The sequence below is a fragment of the Homalodisca vitripennis genome, unplaced genomic scaffold (assembly GCF_021130785.1).
Source record: "Homalodisca vitripennis isolate AUS2020 unplaced genomic scaffold, UT_GWSS_2.1 ScUCBcl_7113;HRSCAF=14651, whole genome shotgun sequence".
NCBI classification, from domain to species: domain Eukaryota; kingdom Metazoa; phylum Arthropoda; class Insecta; order Hemiptera; family Cicadellidae; genus Homalodisca; species Homalodisca vitripennis.
This window is the reverse complement of record NW_025783219.1, coordinates 14,204-31,098: the sequence shown is the minus strand read 5'-3', so window position 1 is coordinate 31,098 and position 16,895 is coordinate 14,204. Positions and strand designations below refer to the sequence as shown.

Here is a 16,895-nt window from a genome sequence, read left to right as displayed (position 1 = left end):
GCCTCTAGCCAACATACATTACTTAATTTTTAGCAGCGAACGTGTTAACAACACTTTAGTAAGCTGACATGTTACTTTGAATAACACATTGATAAAGAGGGTGAAAATTAAAATTTTTCTCTACAAAAATTTGTTTTAAAAAGGTTTTATCAGAGTACAGAAAGAGTTACACAAATCATTTGGAATTGTTGAATTGTTTGGAAGAAATTTGGGGAAGTTTTATGATTCAAGCTACTTGAGACTAACAATATATTGAACCAAAAACATTGAAATACAGGGAAATCCTGACAAAATAAAACAGTGCAGTGGTTTATAAATCCACCTTGAAGTAGTTGAACTGTAGTACCCAAATATTGAGAACTTAAATAAGAATCCAAAAACTTGCTCATGTTCTACAAATATTGAAAACAATAATTTATATCAAAAAGTTGAGGAAAGAAATGCAGATACAATCATCTTGTATGTTACATAATTATTCTAGGTCAAAATAATTTCCACTGTTTATTTTATTTGAGCAGTAGGAAAAATAATTTTCCTTGCAATGGTTATTGTGTGCAAAAATGATATGACGTACTTGGCATGTTCAGTATGGGGCACTGGGTAGCATCCTGATGCCAGATAGAAAGTGAGAGGGTCGTTATTTGGAGGGGGCACACAGCGCTCTTTGTGTTCGTTCCAGCCGCACAGTACGGGTCCATGGCGTTGACACAGGCTAGTTTAGTCTGGCGCATAGCCGAGAGCAGTGCTAGGGGCTGGCACCCGCATCAGCTGCTCTTGGGTGCCAAATGTACACTGAATCCTGCAAATTTCAGATCATTAGCATCTTTTCTTTATATTCTTAGTGTTTAAAATAATATAAAAATAGTTTAAACTTGACCTAAAAATAGAAATGGTGGGAGTAAAAAACGTTATGAAGATCACTGCTATGGTACAGTTGAAATGAAATAATGGTATAAAAACTACATCTTTTAAAATATTGACATTTTGATACTGGTTTCTTTCACTTCTAAAGATTATTCTAGCTAGTTTGTATGTCGATAGAAATAATGTTTAAATTTTTAACGACTTTAAACAAACACTACTATAACAATTTTTCTGGTAATATTTTTATTAAAAGCTCATTACAATAAAACAATTTTTTTAGATGATGGCAGTTTTTTGCAAAAATTTAAAACAGTTTCATTATCAGTCTAAAAATTTGTAGAAGATTGATCTTGAAATCTAAAAATACACAGTACTGCTGAAATAATATTTTTTTATTTAAAATGAATTATATTACAAATGAGAATATTTTTCATGGCCACAAAGAAAGCAAAATCTCGTTGAAGTATAACACTCTAGAAACCAATAAAAATATAAAATAACTTAACAAAAGTTAACTGTAAAATTTCAGACAATCTTTCTGACACTTGAGGTTTTAAGAATTTAGCAACAAATTAATACTAAGAGATCACAGTTCCCTGTAAATGAATTTGATTTAGCAAGTTTTGTCTAGTGATAAGCTCTTATAAACAAATAAAGATATTTAATAACACACTTCTCAAGTAATGTTCATAAAAAAATTGTTAAAATGAACACTAGACACTTATTAACGGTTTGAAATTGAACTTATTGTATCTTATATTATTTTATTATACTCAAAATATATATAAGAAACATTATTTCCAAGAACAATATAATCAAATACAACAAACCTGACAAAAAACATAAAATTACATTGTGCACTTTTAGTAGCTGAACATTTAGTCATCTATGTAATCACCTTAGATTGATATGTATTAAAACACACCAATAATACTTACAGTCTCCTTCAGATATTGAAGTGTGAGAATAGGCACATTCGCATCGATTGGGAATGGTCTCCAAATTTCCAGGACACAAGTGGTTTGAGTTCGGGAAAGAACGGATATCTTCTTGATCAATCCTTCAAAGGTCGCTACGTAAAGAACGTGGACAGCCCTGAAATTATAAAGACGCATAATTTAAAGGCAAAGAATTCATTTTGCCATAGAGACAATGGACAGCAATTAATAGAAACGTAATAGGCAAAAGAAAAAAATTAAGTTTTTGCTAAAGACAATACAGGTTTTGATCACTAGGTCTAGCAATTTATCTCTCAGTACTATTCACTCGAAGGTATGGCCATGAAATAATAGTTGAGACAATGCATGGTTGCCACACGCTTGTGACCAACAATACAGGGAGTGCTTGAGACTTGCTTCTTCTCGGACTGGAATTGCAACAATGTTCTAGCAAACAGTATTAGGATTCTTTAACCCGAGTGCCAAGTAACGTTTGAGGGGGCGACGCTGTCATGCCAATATTTATGACAGGTCACCTCTCTCAGTACCAAGCACTCTTTTGGGGTTTGTGTAGCGTTTAGCCAAATCATTATAACTTTTAAAACACTAAATATAATGAGATAATTTTCTATTATTGTGTAGGGGGAAAATTAGGCTATAACTTGTAATATTTATTTTAATGATACAAACTAATACTATTTTATTTTATTTCCTAAAACTTTAGAGTACAAAAATTATAATTTTTATGATCTTAATGCATTTGTATTCGTCTTTTTTATTGTTCTATGTACACAGGAATATTCAATGGATTTAGTGTGCAGTTCAGAGGCTGTTTAAACTACAGTAGGCCCAAAAACCCTGTTTCGTCTTTTTGTTTATCTTGGTGTTGTTTTAAACACATTCGCTACCGAAATGTAAAAACTTTTTCGTTAATATGGACCGGCTGGCACACATATGTGCCGGCTAGTTGATTCTTAAAGACCGATGGCACATATTTGTGCCGCTCGGTACAGTTCCAGTGGGACCGACGGCACATATTTGTGCCAGTGTAGTATTATTAAATAAAAGGCTGTGGTAACGATCGGTCTATTCTTTCGACTTTATTCTTTCATATCGGTCTACAGGGATGTCTGGCACATATTTGTGCCCGCTTGGTCTCTCGGTAATGTTCACTTTTTCTTCCTTGGTGCAGTTCAAGGTCTCAGGTCAAAAAAGCCATGACCCAGTCAAATTGAACAAGAGGCTACGGTGTCATGTTTGTAGAATAAGACAGAAAAAGCGGAAAACAACTTTCTTCACATGTTCTATAAGCTGCACAGATGAAAAGGACAATAAATTCGGACTCTGCATGCCAGAGTGTTTCAATGAATTTCACAAGTGAAAAACTAAAACAAAATGTGTGTTACCTAAGACATTTTTATTTCCTAAACTGTTTTTTTAATGTCAAAGATAAAATGTAGCTCATTACATAAATGGAGTTATAAATAAGAGACATTTGTGTGAGTTTTTTTTAATAACATATTCTGCTATTTCCAAAGTGTTTATCCAAAGGATCTTGTTTTAGTTTGTACAATACACATAACTACCATGTCAACACTAGTTTTTTATTATTTTCCCAATGTGTCCTAACACAGTTATGGCAATTTTTACTTGACTTTCAACTAGAAAAAGTTTATATTTGAGGTTTAGCCATAAGCCTAATTTTTTTGCTACAGACGACCGGCACATATATGTGCCACTAGCCAAAATGTATACAACGTAAAAAAAGGGATGTGGAATCAAGTTATACGTTTGCCTAAGGCTATAAAATGATATAAAATTGATTTGAACAAAGTTGTACTCTTGGGCTACGGTAATGACCACACTACTTTGAGCTGGTCTGTGAGAAGTGCCCAACTCACACAATGGTGGTCTATTCTTGATGGACCTACCGGCACATATATGTGCCGGTTGGTAGCGAACGTGTTAATCCAGATGTTATACATCCGATGAAAATAAAAATTGAGTATGGCAGATATTTTCTTTTTTTTTATATGAGAAGATTCTAGAAAAATATCTCTTGGACATTCAGCATTTACAGTTTAGCGGCATCAGGAAATCAGAATGAATGAGAAACAGGAAATGAAGAGCTAATGAAAGGAACTGACTGATTGCATATTCCTCATGGAACTGATGACAGGTTATGAACCACGTTGCTAATTCTGACAATTTCTGATGTTATGAAACCCTCAGTTGTTTTGTTGAGAGATGCAACCTTCTCCAGATGTTCCATCCTTCTGACTGACTTTCCCTCTTGAACCCAATCACTAAGAAGTACTAGACCCTCTAATCTAGAGAGAAAAGAGTCAACTCCTCAGATCTCCACCTCTCTAATTCCAAGCATTTGCTAATGATTAAATGTGTGACATTAAATAAAAAATAAAACCTATTGTAATATTTACAGTATTGAATTATGACAAAACTGTTAATGTAAAACACTGTTAGTAAAGTTTAAAAACTTAAAGTAGAGAAATATTTTTTTATGAGCATGTGTCCTAGGCAATTAAAAAAATCTTATTCATAGAAATAATTTATTTTAATACACAAGAGAAAGGGATGTTATACATTCCTTATTTATATTTTTTTAGTGCAATTAGAAACTCTCAAGAATGTTTTGATACTCTGCTTGTACCAATTGTGATTGTGAAAGTGTTTAAAATAGTCTTTTACTTATACATCAACTCTTTTCTATCTATAATTTAAAAATTTGATACTTTAGCACACATTTTAATTATAAGTGGTTTATTGTCTTGGGGAGTGTCACCACACACTACTGCTTCTAATCTCTGGCAGCAAAACGTGTTAAAGGTCCAAATAATGTTTTTAATTTTTAAAATTTCTGATGGAGCAAAAACATTATTTTAGTCTCACCTGTGCATTTTGGTGGGCAGAACATCGACAGCAATATGCAGGATGGTCTCTAGCTGGCTGGTGTACAGTGGTGTCCTGCGAGGTTGGCTGCACTGCACTGTCCATCAGTTGGTAGCGCGAGGACTGCAGCACTGACTGCGTAGTCTGCTGACACTGTGTCTGCCTGGATCCTGCGGTTGAATGGCGCTCCCCAGGCCGACCCTACTGATGCTTGGTACTTGAATGCTCCATTGAATGCTGTCTGAATTGCTGTCAGGTTGAATGAACAAATTGCTGAACCTGGATGCTGTTTCTGTAATGTGGATCCAAAAAGAATTTCAATTTTAGTATTAGCTTAAAAATGTAAATGTCCTCATTAAATAAACATCCAATCACACTGTCTGTTTTATCTTAGAGTGCTCAAAAACAATATTACTGTATTTGTCTGGAAAACTCCTAATATTTATTCTATATAAATAATACCAGTTATAGTACACTAAAGATTACACTACAGATTATTGGATTGTTTCATTGATAAGTTTTGAGTTTTGAGATATGCTGAAAGATAAATTAACAAAACAAGAAAGAGGTCACATGTTTATTTAGAAACAAGTTTTATAAAATATAATTCATTTACCTTTATTGGTCATTCACTGCCAGACTTTGCTCACATCAACAAGTATAATGTTCAACAAAATTTTTAATATTTCAGAAAAAAGATCAGTAAGGAATATAGCTCACTTTAATATCACTGAACACATTGATAACTAAGCCATTGGAAACGCCAAAGTTTAGAATCCCATCTTTATTAATTCCATGAAGATTTCAACAACACCAATTGCACAGTTGTTGTAAACGAATTATGAAAAAATGCATAGCTGTTACTTCAAATTCAAACCTTGATCACCTTATTTTCTAAGTTTTATAAACATTTAAAAGTTGAAAAGTCTGAAAAAATACAAATTTATTTATAGATTCCAGTCACTGATCAAATTGGTTTAGAGATGGGTACCTGGGTGTGGTGAACGTGGCGTAGACCAAGCCTTCATCAGGCAGATAGGTCATGCCTTGTATCTCGTCGAAATAGAAGGGATATTCTCCTGGCAGAGAACAGTTCAGTCTGGCCTTCAGAAACGTTGTCCAGTTGTCCCTCAACATGAGTTGCCCACCCTGGTCATTCTTGCAGACCCTGGCTATTCTAGAGTAGATCCTCTGAAACAAGTAGATATGATTGAGTAACTAAGTTATGGTTGGAATAATTGCATTGTCATATACAATAAAAGAGATGAAATCGATCATTTGAGAAAGAAGAAACTGCGTTTTAATAGTGTGGATTAATTAAACTATTTAGCATTCTGAGCCAACAGCTGTGGTATCTGCCTTGGTTTTCGTAAACGAAGCCAATCATTACTCATTTTTGAAAATTATGGAAACCCACTAAAAATTCTATAACTGGTTCTATATTATGGTTACCTATCTCAGTCCAGGCACTAGTATTATCACTGTCTTCTAAATGCTTGAAACCCTAGAAATTCTGATTTCTTCTAGAGTGAATATAAATATGAGTAGGTATCACAAAATATTTTACAAGCATCAATTTGAACAGAAACACTTCTTTATCAAGGCAAAATTAGAACCATGAAAGATAAGTAAAAAAATAATTATTGCTGTAATATATTTTTCATCAAAATCAATCACAAGTCATGGTTTAAAATTTGGACACAAAAATAAGATTTCAGTAATATAAGATAAATAAATAAATTTTTACCAGTAAAATTCATACAGATAAATATGAGTTTAACCTTACTCAAGACAACACAAATTCAGCCAATAATTTTCAGTCTTGAGGCCTGGGACCCTCAAAGTGATTGGGATGGATTACTATTATTCCATGATAGTAATGAATAAGTTTTTTTATAAAGTTATCCTGGCAAAATGAATAATATATAAATAAAAAAATTTTTAGAGACAAAATATTTTTAAACTGCCACTGAAGGTTCAAAGACCTTATGGAAACAACTAATGGTACATTTTTTAAAAATCTAAAAATGGTACATTTTATCCACTGGCATGGATGGTGTGCAGCAACATGCACTGTCTATCCCACCTCTGTTCAGTCACTGCACATTTAATACAACCAGTGCAATAATATAAATAATTTTACTGTTACTGAATTGTGTTCACAACCAACAGTGACATGTGACTTTTCATAATGGTTAGAACAATACTGAGAAAATATTAACAACCCCCACAAAGGCAAGAAAAGGTCCCAATTCTTTATTCTTGAAGTCATTAACTTCTGTAATTTCTAAATCTAAAGAAAACAATTCTTTTTAAATTCAAACAAAATTTCATGTGCAATCCCATAACGGGCCGGGTTTTAAAGCAATAAAAATTTTAATTTTGATGCACAATAAAAGATTTGTAACTTTTTCATTCAAACTACGACAAAAAACTATTAACACCTGAAATAAAAACGGGGAAATGATTAGATAATTATTTGTCTATTGGTTTGGTTAACACATAATTCAAACTTAGGGGTACATAATTTTCTGCACCAACAGTTATTACAATTCTCTGAATACCAATATGAATGTTTTAATCGTTTAATGGTTAATGTAGATCGTTTTCACATAATCACATTATCCAATTTCTTTATAGCGTGTTTAAGAAAATAAGCAAAACAAAATTATAATAACACACTGTTGGATATTCCTTGGTAACATTAAGTATGTGTGAGTTATGTATCTTCATATATAAGTAGTCTTTGAGAATCTTAATATAACTAAAACTATACTTGTGGCTTTAACCTTTCCGCAGTTGATGTATTCGACGGCGCTCTCACGGAAGAGGAAGTACACAAAGGCATCGGTCTCGAAGGAGCCGACAAACTGGGGCTCGTTGAGCCACTTGGAGTTGTACTGATTAGTTCGGAGGTAAGGGCCAGCAGGGCCCATATCTCTGGTGATAGCAGCATCGGCCCCAGAGAAGTCCATGGGGCTCCCAGCGAAGTATTGGCCTGACATGGTCATCAGGGCCGTAATGTTTTGAGTGAGGACTGTAAAGGGCACTTGGCCACGCCTTGGACCCATTCTGTTACTCGGTTTAACATCCTCCATCTGAGGAAAACAATAACCCAATCTATGTTACTTACCATTCTCAAACAAAACAGAATACATTTTTCTAAATAATACCAACTAATTTTTTGTGCCTGACAACAATAAACACCTGATATTTTGTGGGATTTGGAATAGTTATGGAAGTTATAGTTTTATGAAGAATATGTGGTTTAAATGCCCTTTAATCTCCCTCGTAAAGGAATTAAAGATAAGTAATAAAATATTTACAATATGGATGAGGATAAGTAACGTTGTGTTTTATTGTACTGAACAATATTTTACTAAAACTATTCAGGAATTAAAACTACAAACTGCTGTCCAAAAAATAAGGTGTTAAAAGAGTCCTTAAAACGGGAAATCGATAAACTGGCTTGATTCATTCAAATTGTTTGCAGGAAAGGTGTATATTTTAAACTGCTGGAGCAATATACAGTATAATCATCAATTTACACCAGGAATCTATAAACTGAACAGATTGTCGTGTCAAGATTTGTTTACAGAGCAACAAAGATTGATACAGTGTGGCAACTGACATCTTTAACAACCTCGTTCTTCACACCAGCTAGTGATAACAAACATAGATAGTGATCAGCTGTGTAACCAGAATGATTTATCACTGGCCGTTACAATAGCCAACTATGTAATGGGCGTAATTAGAGCAATCGGGAGGTGTGGCAGGCCAACGAGATAGTACAGTAACTGACATATATACATGCCACTCTCTCTGTACAGGGCTACAACAGTCTTTTGTCAATTATGGAACATGTGTTTGAGAGTACTAACTCAGGTGTGAAAGGAATTATGCTTGAATTTCAGACTGCCGACTCAGTACACGTTAATTAACAGAAAACATTACATATGTTTACTTATAGAACCACTAATACTAATCCTACCTCTCTCCAGGAGCATTGAGGTGTGAAGGCATTTGTTCCACAAGTGAAGAGTTTCTTGCCATTGCTGAGCAAAACCTTGACGTAGTTGTGGCAGTCTTGTTCGGTCTCTGGCCCTTGTCCTGGCACAGTTGTACTTTGTCGGGAGGTGCTAGCCACACTGCCTTCTCCAGCTTCTTTAGCTCTTGCAACTTCAGCCGGTAAAGAGAGTCTCTGTAAAAACACTGCCTTGTTAGAATCTGGAAATTCGGCAAGTGTACGAAACTTTCCCCATAGCATTTTGTTTGTTCACCAGATAAGATATTCAATTCGCAGGTGTTTTCAACACAATGTTATTCCAATTAGATGGATTAAATGAACGTTGGTTATTACATTTCGACACCACATTAAAAATTAAAATTCCATTTGCTGAACATTTTTGGATTCAAACAAGCAAAGAATAACAAAAAATAAAAACAATTCCAACGAGCTAATTGTAATATTTTACTTAATTATCTCAGCTTGCCAGATGGTAAGAATGTTTTCATCGCTGGGTGGAACAATTTATAGCATCATATACCTTCAAACCACCAAAGGGCTCTTCAAACAGACCATCTTTAGTTGAAATATAAACCATGCAGTCAGAATTTTCTTATAATTATTAGATTATTTTAAAAGGTACAAAATTAGTACATGATTCCTCATTTTTTTTCTTATGGAGGCAAGACACAGTGGTATGCATTCATTTCAATGGATAAAGGCATGCATGCAAATAACGAAATGAAGCATTGTTTTGACTCGAATTGTGACAGGGTACAGGGAGAAGCTTTAAAAAATGAAGAGGCGGAGTGCCGGTCGGTGGTTTGGAAAAAGGCTTTTGACAGTGAATAGTTATTGCTTTCAGGGTGACCTTGACATGGCCTTCAACCGAAGCGCCCGAACTGGCCATATGGTGGCTCTATAACTGGTCTCGGACTCGCGGCAATCTGCATCTGCGGTGGCTCTTCCATTGTTACTGCGCAGGAGTCGTGTCGTTCACATCATGGTCGTGAGGTTAGCATGCATCACTGTGCAACCCGCGGATGGAAGCAAGCATCACTGTGCAACTGTGGATGCGAGGTGAACTTAAAACGCTAGTAATCTTTTACATTATGTTGAAAAATCTTTGTCCGTGCAAGTTACCGTCGTTGTGAGCCCAGCCATTACGCTAACTAGACTCTGACGCCATTTTACAAGGCGATAACAACACGCCGACAAGCGAAGACACAAGTTGTGGGCCATAACACCACCGAAATTACGAAGGCGTCGGACGAAGGATAGAATGCTAATCCGAATCGTAAAACAGTGTTCACCAACAGTTCACCGGCGCTTTTCACCGATTTCAGAAACGCCGTTTTTATTTACGACCAACACATTAGTGCTGGCCAAACCAAACCAAGGCAGCAGTGCACTATATCAAATCCTCGTGGTTTGGCCTGAATTGGCGAGGTCTGCTCTTAGGCAGTAGCTGGCTGGTTCGGGATAAGCTTCCACAGTTCAAACGATCGTAATACGATCAAAAGTTTCCGAGTTAAAAAATTTCAAAAGTTTGATTTTGATTGATAATCGCCAAAAAGGGTTTTTTTTCAAAAACTGGAAGTTATTGTTAGTTAACAGTATGATATGTAAAAACGCAGAAATAAATAGGCAAAATTCTAATATAATTCCCGTTATTGCAGCTATATTTGTTATTTTGTGGTGAAATTTCAAACTCGGATATCTATACTTTTTAATTAAAGAGTAGACATCATCATTGGAATTTAAACGTAACGCTTTTATTTAATGCGTATTTTTTAATGTTATGATAACTCTTTAAAGTTAAAATACACAATATAAATTGTATCTGTTACATAAGATTTTAATTATTCTCTGAATAAGCTTCCCCTGAAGATTGGTAGTAGAGTGTTTTTACTGTAACTGTATACCCCTCTGACCTGATCTTTGTCCTCCTTTTATAAACAATTAATGGACCTAGTATTTCAAAAATTTCCCGGATCCTCCTGCTGGGGGGGGGGGTTGTCCATACTTCCGATTCCAGTGTTTCGGACACCCCCTAGAGAAATTTTCTGGGTGCGGCCGTGTCTAGATACTCTAAATATATTATTATTAGAGAAGTATCTAAACTTTGGCTTGTCAGTTAGTCAATATCTAAGTGATAAGCCATTAATGATAATTTTCCGCCCATCAGGCGACATGAGGTCAAATTCACTAAAAAAATAATACATCAAACAATGTTTGGACCGTTTTCGTCGAAACAAAACAAACGCTTGGAATTTGTAAACGAAACTGCACGAGGAACGGCTGAGAAGATAAACTATAGCACCTTACTGGTGATGTTGGATGAAAATCAACACTTTGCCTAGTCCGTCTGGAATGTGTCGAATAGTTGGTACACGTGCTCGAGCCCAGAGACCGGCACGTGTTTTAAACTGAACAATCAACACGGTTCTCCCGCCCGCGCGTGCCTAAGCCTTGTAGTTTATTGGATTGTTGAAGTCATCCAACATGCTAAACTTTACTTGGGATTTCTGATGTAACGTTGCTAGTAGATATTCAGGGTTAAGGTTCTTCAAAAGTTGTGAGGCAAAGGCACACAATACGTATGACACGGGCATTATTGAGGCGCTTTGGCCATATGGACAATTAGACTTCAAACAGAACTTATTAAAACGAATTTACTTTGTACTTGAGATCATGTTTGGAAAGAAACTTTGTGGGGCCTACACTATTTTATTATAATTAAAAAACTTTTTGGATGTTTTTGTTCCTGTGCTTATTTTCCATATAATATTTCAAGATGATGATCATCCAAGTTTTTGGGAAGAATGTCAATCAGTTGGGTGAATCTGCAATATCAAGGTGGCAGTTCGCAATGATTTATATCTTTTTTGCCATGTTTACGTGATCATTAAAAGAACAGCAGAGCGCACATGAATCTAGAAGGAAGATCAAGGATATAAATGGATGGAGACAGTTTAATGTGTCTGAATTCCCAGCAAAAAACAGGAATCAATGGTTGACTGTGCAGTTATGCGTGCAATTGGAGCAATATAATTGATATGTCCCGAGCAGGACAGCTATCGTAATCAGCTCCTTAGTTTTTGCTCTCATGCTGTCTGTCCCCAGTGGAGCGTACAGCGATCTGGCTGGACGGGATTCGTGGTTCCGGACCTCCTGATGTGATCTCCTCTTCACTGTCCAAATTGAACAGGTGGATTCCAAAAGAACCTGTCGCTTTTTGGTTTTTAGATATTAGCAGATTTATATAATCATAATTTTAGGCCAAAACAGCTATATCATAATCAACTTGGTTCAGACCTAACCAATTTATTTTCTATGTATTCCATACATCAGCAGCTGTCAAATATTATAAGTGAGAATTACTTAGGAATTTTCGCGTCCATTTAGACAATATCATATTAGAATATAATTTTATAAATTAAAAATAAGACACCATTTCGGGGCTGGTTATACAACAAAATACTGTAGTACTGCAATTTTTGTTTTAAATAGCTGTGAAGTAGTTTAGAATTACAATGTTGAATCTTGTAGTGTCTTAGTCTTCTTGTGAAAGAATATAAATATCCATTGTATATTAATAAAAACAGTTAAATTTACATATTTAACTAAAAGTTCTCTCTTACAAACCACGATATGATGATCGCAAAGTCTCTTTGTACAGACAGTCATGACTGTGCTCTTTCGTGAATTGTGGATTCCTTCTTTACATGAAGACATATTGAAACTATTCATAAGGTTTAAGTATTAACCTGTTACATTCATCAAAATATTGCAAATCTGTTATGATTTCTTGAATTGTATGCCAAAAAGTCTTACAGCTCTTGGTTGAGTAAAAATATATTTTTTTTAACATTTTGAATCCCGCAAAATAAGAATAATTTTTAATGTTAAGTCAATAGTTAAACCTATAAATTTCAATTAAATCTTCATTTTTTAACAGATTTTGTTTATGCACATTACTGGCCTGCAATTCGATCAGTTGTGTGTTCGGTAAATATCTGCAAATAGTTACTAATACCTAAATATTTACAAAAAAGGGAATCATATAATCTAAGATTTTACAACAATGTTGCTATTATAAAGTAATGAATACATTTATACATACATACACATTGAATTTGCGAGTAATATGAACAAAACTATTCATTACATATAATATTAGATAACTAATCAATAGAAAATAATAATTTAACATTTCTTGAAAGGATAATAGGATTTCGGACATTTACCATAGTTATATGTTATACTATACTGTCCATTATGTTATACACGAGTGTTATACATTTTGTAACATATAACGATGGCAGATGTCCCGAAATCCTATTATCCTGTCACACACGCTTTCCATCGTCAATAACAAACGTTAAATAAACATTCCTTGGTTTAACTACGGTCTCTCAAATTTAAAACTACGAGGGCTTGTCTATTAATCCTCATGACATTTACCATTGAAAAAAGTTAAACTAACAAGTCATCTTTACTAATTAAATACAAACAATTTTACTCGAATTAAAAAAGGAAACCTAACGAATTCACTTAAGGGGATTCACCACTGAAAACATATTTTTTTTAAATACACAATAAAAATAACTTAACCTTTTTCTTTCTAGCGTGTAGTAGGCTAACAAAAAATACAAAAATATAAAACGGCCAAATAGTTGTCACATACAGCCTACAGTGAATAAAAACGGGGGGTTTTTTAGCGTTTTTCAGACCATATTTCAAATTGATATATCTAAGAAACTATCCAACATATTGCACTACTCATGGTCTAAATTTTGAAGATATGAATCTAATCTAAATATTTAGGTAGATTTATCATGGGAGCATTAGTCGGTTTAATAAAATAATTTAGTAAACTTTAGACTTAAAAAAAACATGCATATATATAAAATTATGTTTCTATTCATCATATACACCTAAAAATCTAATTCTACCTAAATATTTAGAAACAGATCTACTTAATATGTGGTAAAAATATGAACTTTCTATCTCAATTAGTTCCCAAGATATATCGATTTTTGTCTGAAAATTTATCGAAATTAAAACTTTCGGACAAACTGCGATAGAAAGTAAACGTAAGTTCAACACTAATATATCACGTATATTTTTTTAGTTTATGGTTCTGAAATAAATTTACACAATAAAACTTTTTTTGAAAATTACATAATTTTTCCTTATTTTCAGTGGCGAATCCCCTTAATTTGAAACCAATTCTTCAATTGCTTAAAATATAACAATTTTATCTTGAAATATCTAGATCCTAAGAAAAACCCGGTACATTTTACATAACCATAACCACTCGAGTTTGACATTAAGTATTCTCTAAATTGTCCCGGACGTGCGGTAAACAACGGTTAATTGCCGATAAACAAATCCTCGTCACTCGAGACACAAACAGATGCATGTAAACACCAGGAGCGTTAGAACCACTGAACAATGGGGACGGTGTCAAGTGGGACAGCGACACGTAAAGTGTTGTTGGAACAATGGACTGGAGAAGACGAGAAGAGGAACGTTGGCACGGGCGCAGTCGTGGTAATTAGAGAAACAATGGATTTGTGAGATACGATCAGCATCTGGGCGCGGAACGCCTTCGGGATCGATCGAGGGCAGCGACTTCAGGTCACAGAGTTGTTGGTACTCGAGTCGCTATCGCCTGTAACTTGATTAGTTTTGTGTCACTAGACTAATATCGTCAGCTGCGTCTTTCGTTGTTTTATTTTGTTGTGAATGTGCATGATACGATCACGGACATACACACGAACCCATTTTGTATAATTTACTGAACTCAAACAAATAGAGTATTAGGACCAACTAGGCGGTGGAGTATTCGAACCTCTATGTCTTTCTAAGGTGAATCGTACAAATTATGTATCTTCCAGAAGGGTCGTTGGGCAAATGATCAGTGGTGCAAACGAGGTGCTTCCTAATATATCTGTCTTAATTTCTTGCATATTTAGGATGGGTTTAGTATGAGAATAGTATTTAAAGAAGCCATAGATAAGTTCATTGACCAACCTCATGTAATAAACGTTCAATATGATGATCATTTGTATCTGCCCAACAGTTTTGTCTTGGTTTTGACACAATAGACAACAGATACAAAGTGGAAACTTTAAACAGTTTAATGAACTTTTATCCTTAATAACTCTGATATCTCTTAATGTTTCAAGGGATACGACCGAAACAAACTTCTGAGGAATATACAAGAATATAGCAGCAAGAACAAAATCATTACCATAAATTCAGGACCCCAACAAAACTTGGCACGGCTTGGATAGGGTAATATCCGTGAAAGCTTTTAACGAATTTGTTTTTAGTTGCATTATTTCCTAAAAATGTGTGAAAACACATTCCTAAAACAGCTTTTTGGTTCTTTGTACAATGAAATAGTTGACCGTAACAATCTGAAAATTAAAATCTTACAATAATCGAGTTCTACAGCACATCTCCATAGATCCTGATATTTCAAAATAACCAATTCTTTTATTTATCTCGTTGTCTTGAGAACAAAAGAATGTAAGAAATGTAATCGCTAGGGCTGCAAACAACGGCGCGTAGCCCGATCACGATAACCTAGCTTGTCCGTGAGCTCCGATGCGCCTGTACCACGACGCCGGAAAGTGCCGGGCCCAAGGAGCCGCGAACCTTCGAGACAATGGTGAGGTTATCGCGGCGATCCGCTTGATTTATGGGCTGCATACATTAACCAGGCCAATATACAAGTCAAATTATCAATTACAACGGGGAAGCGATCGCAGACTGCGGCCAGTGTTTTATGTGTTTGGCTAAGATAGGGGCTTCGACTGTACTTTTTACTGCCAGCTACACGATCGCATGGGGAAAGCCGTATAAGTGAGGAAGGAAAGGAATTATAGGATGGACGCTGGTGCGGCTTCCACAGTCCCATCGATCTCGGATAAAGCGGTGGTACATGTGATAATAGTGTTTGATGCGACTCCCATCAGTTTCAATGGAACGGCAGTCTGCTAACATGTATACTTGGAGTTGCAGTAAGGAGAGAACTTGTGAAGAATGACCAGCCCGAATCGGAACCAAAGAATAGAACTAAGCTTTGTTTCATGATATAAAAAGACACTATTATAGTTTTTGTACGAATGAGAGTTGATTGTGATATAAAAGATCAGCTCACGAGTATTTTTATTAAATTTTAAGGAATGTAAAAATGCTTGTAAAACGACTAACCTTGATACCTATCGCTAAAACTCAAGAAGTATCTTATTCTCAAAACTTTCACAAGAATGAGTGACTACTCGCCTCATTCTTGTGAAGCTTCTTCCTAGTTATAAAAGCTACTTTCTATGACTAGTATTCCTCAAAAATGAGAAATCCAAGTCTGTATTCAACACATAATCGGAGTTTATACCATGGGTTAATAAAAAAGGTTGTATTCTAGCTTGAAACACCGCCAGGTATAGCAGCAATGGCATTACTTCTATACAGTCCTAACTCTCACTATATTTGGAATTAGAGTTATGTTGGTATCGACCTAAACAAATGAAAACTTACCCTTTCATTAAAAATCCTGCGAGGGACACCAGCAAGAGGAATTGTGAAAGGATCATACGCTGTTTCAAACGTAATACGCACAACTAATCGCTGGCACAGAATGCACCATCACCTCCTCTCGAACACTTAAGCATCCTCGTCGCCACCATATAGGTTCTAAGTAGTAGCGCGGCAGTTATTATTCTCTATTGTGGACGTTAAGTTCATAAATCTAACAGGCGCAGCGGGGTCATGTATAATTAATGGACAGTAACCGAGAGCTGCCGAGCTGCAGGCGAGGGATGAGCGGTAGCTTCTGGCTCCTGACCCAATACCGGAGCTCGCTTCCGCGTTGTGCACAAACCACGCATTGTCTGCCGGCATTACACAGGTTTACGGCGGTGTCAGTCCTCGCATATGGAGGAGGGGAAGCAGGGTCATTGAATCCCGCAACCAGATATTATGCGAGAATGTACGAGTATTGTGATACTACAATTGTTATATAGAGTAGATCACCTCTCTAAAGTTGTTGTCAGATTTCCACAAAAATACACAAATTTGCACTGTGTTCGGACTTCACGTCCGACAAAGACCTAACATTCAGCCATGTTTTATTAGAGCCCAATTGTTGTATTTCACGTTTT

General features: G+C 35.4%; 1 pseudogene; it reads right to left on the bottom strand.

The window, feature by feature from the left end:
- Window positions 1–574: 574 nt before the first annotated feature.
- Window positions 575–16,635, bottom strand: LOC124374053 (annotated as a pseudogene).
- Window positions 16,636–16,895: the final 260 nt, after the last annotated feature.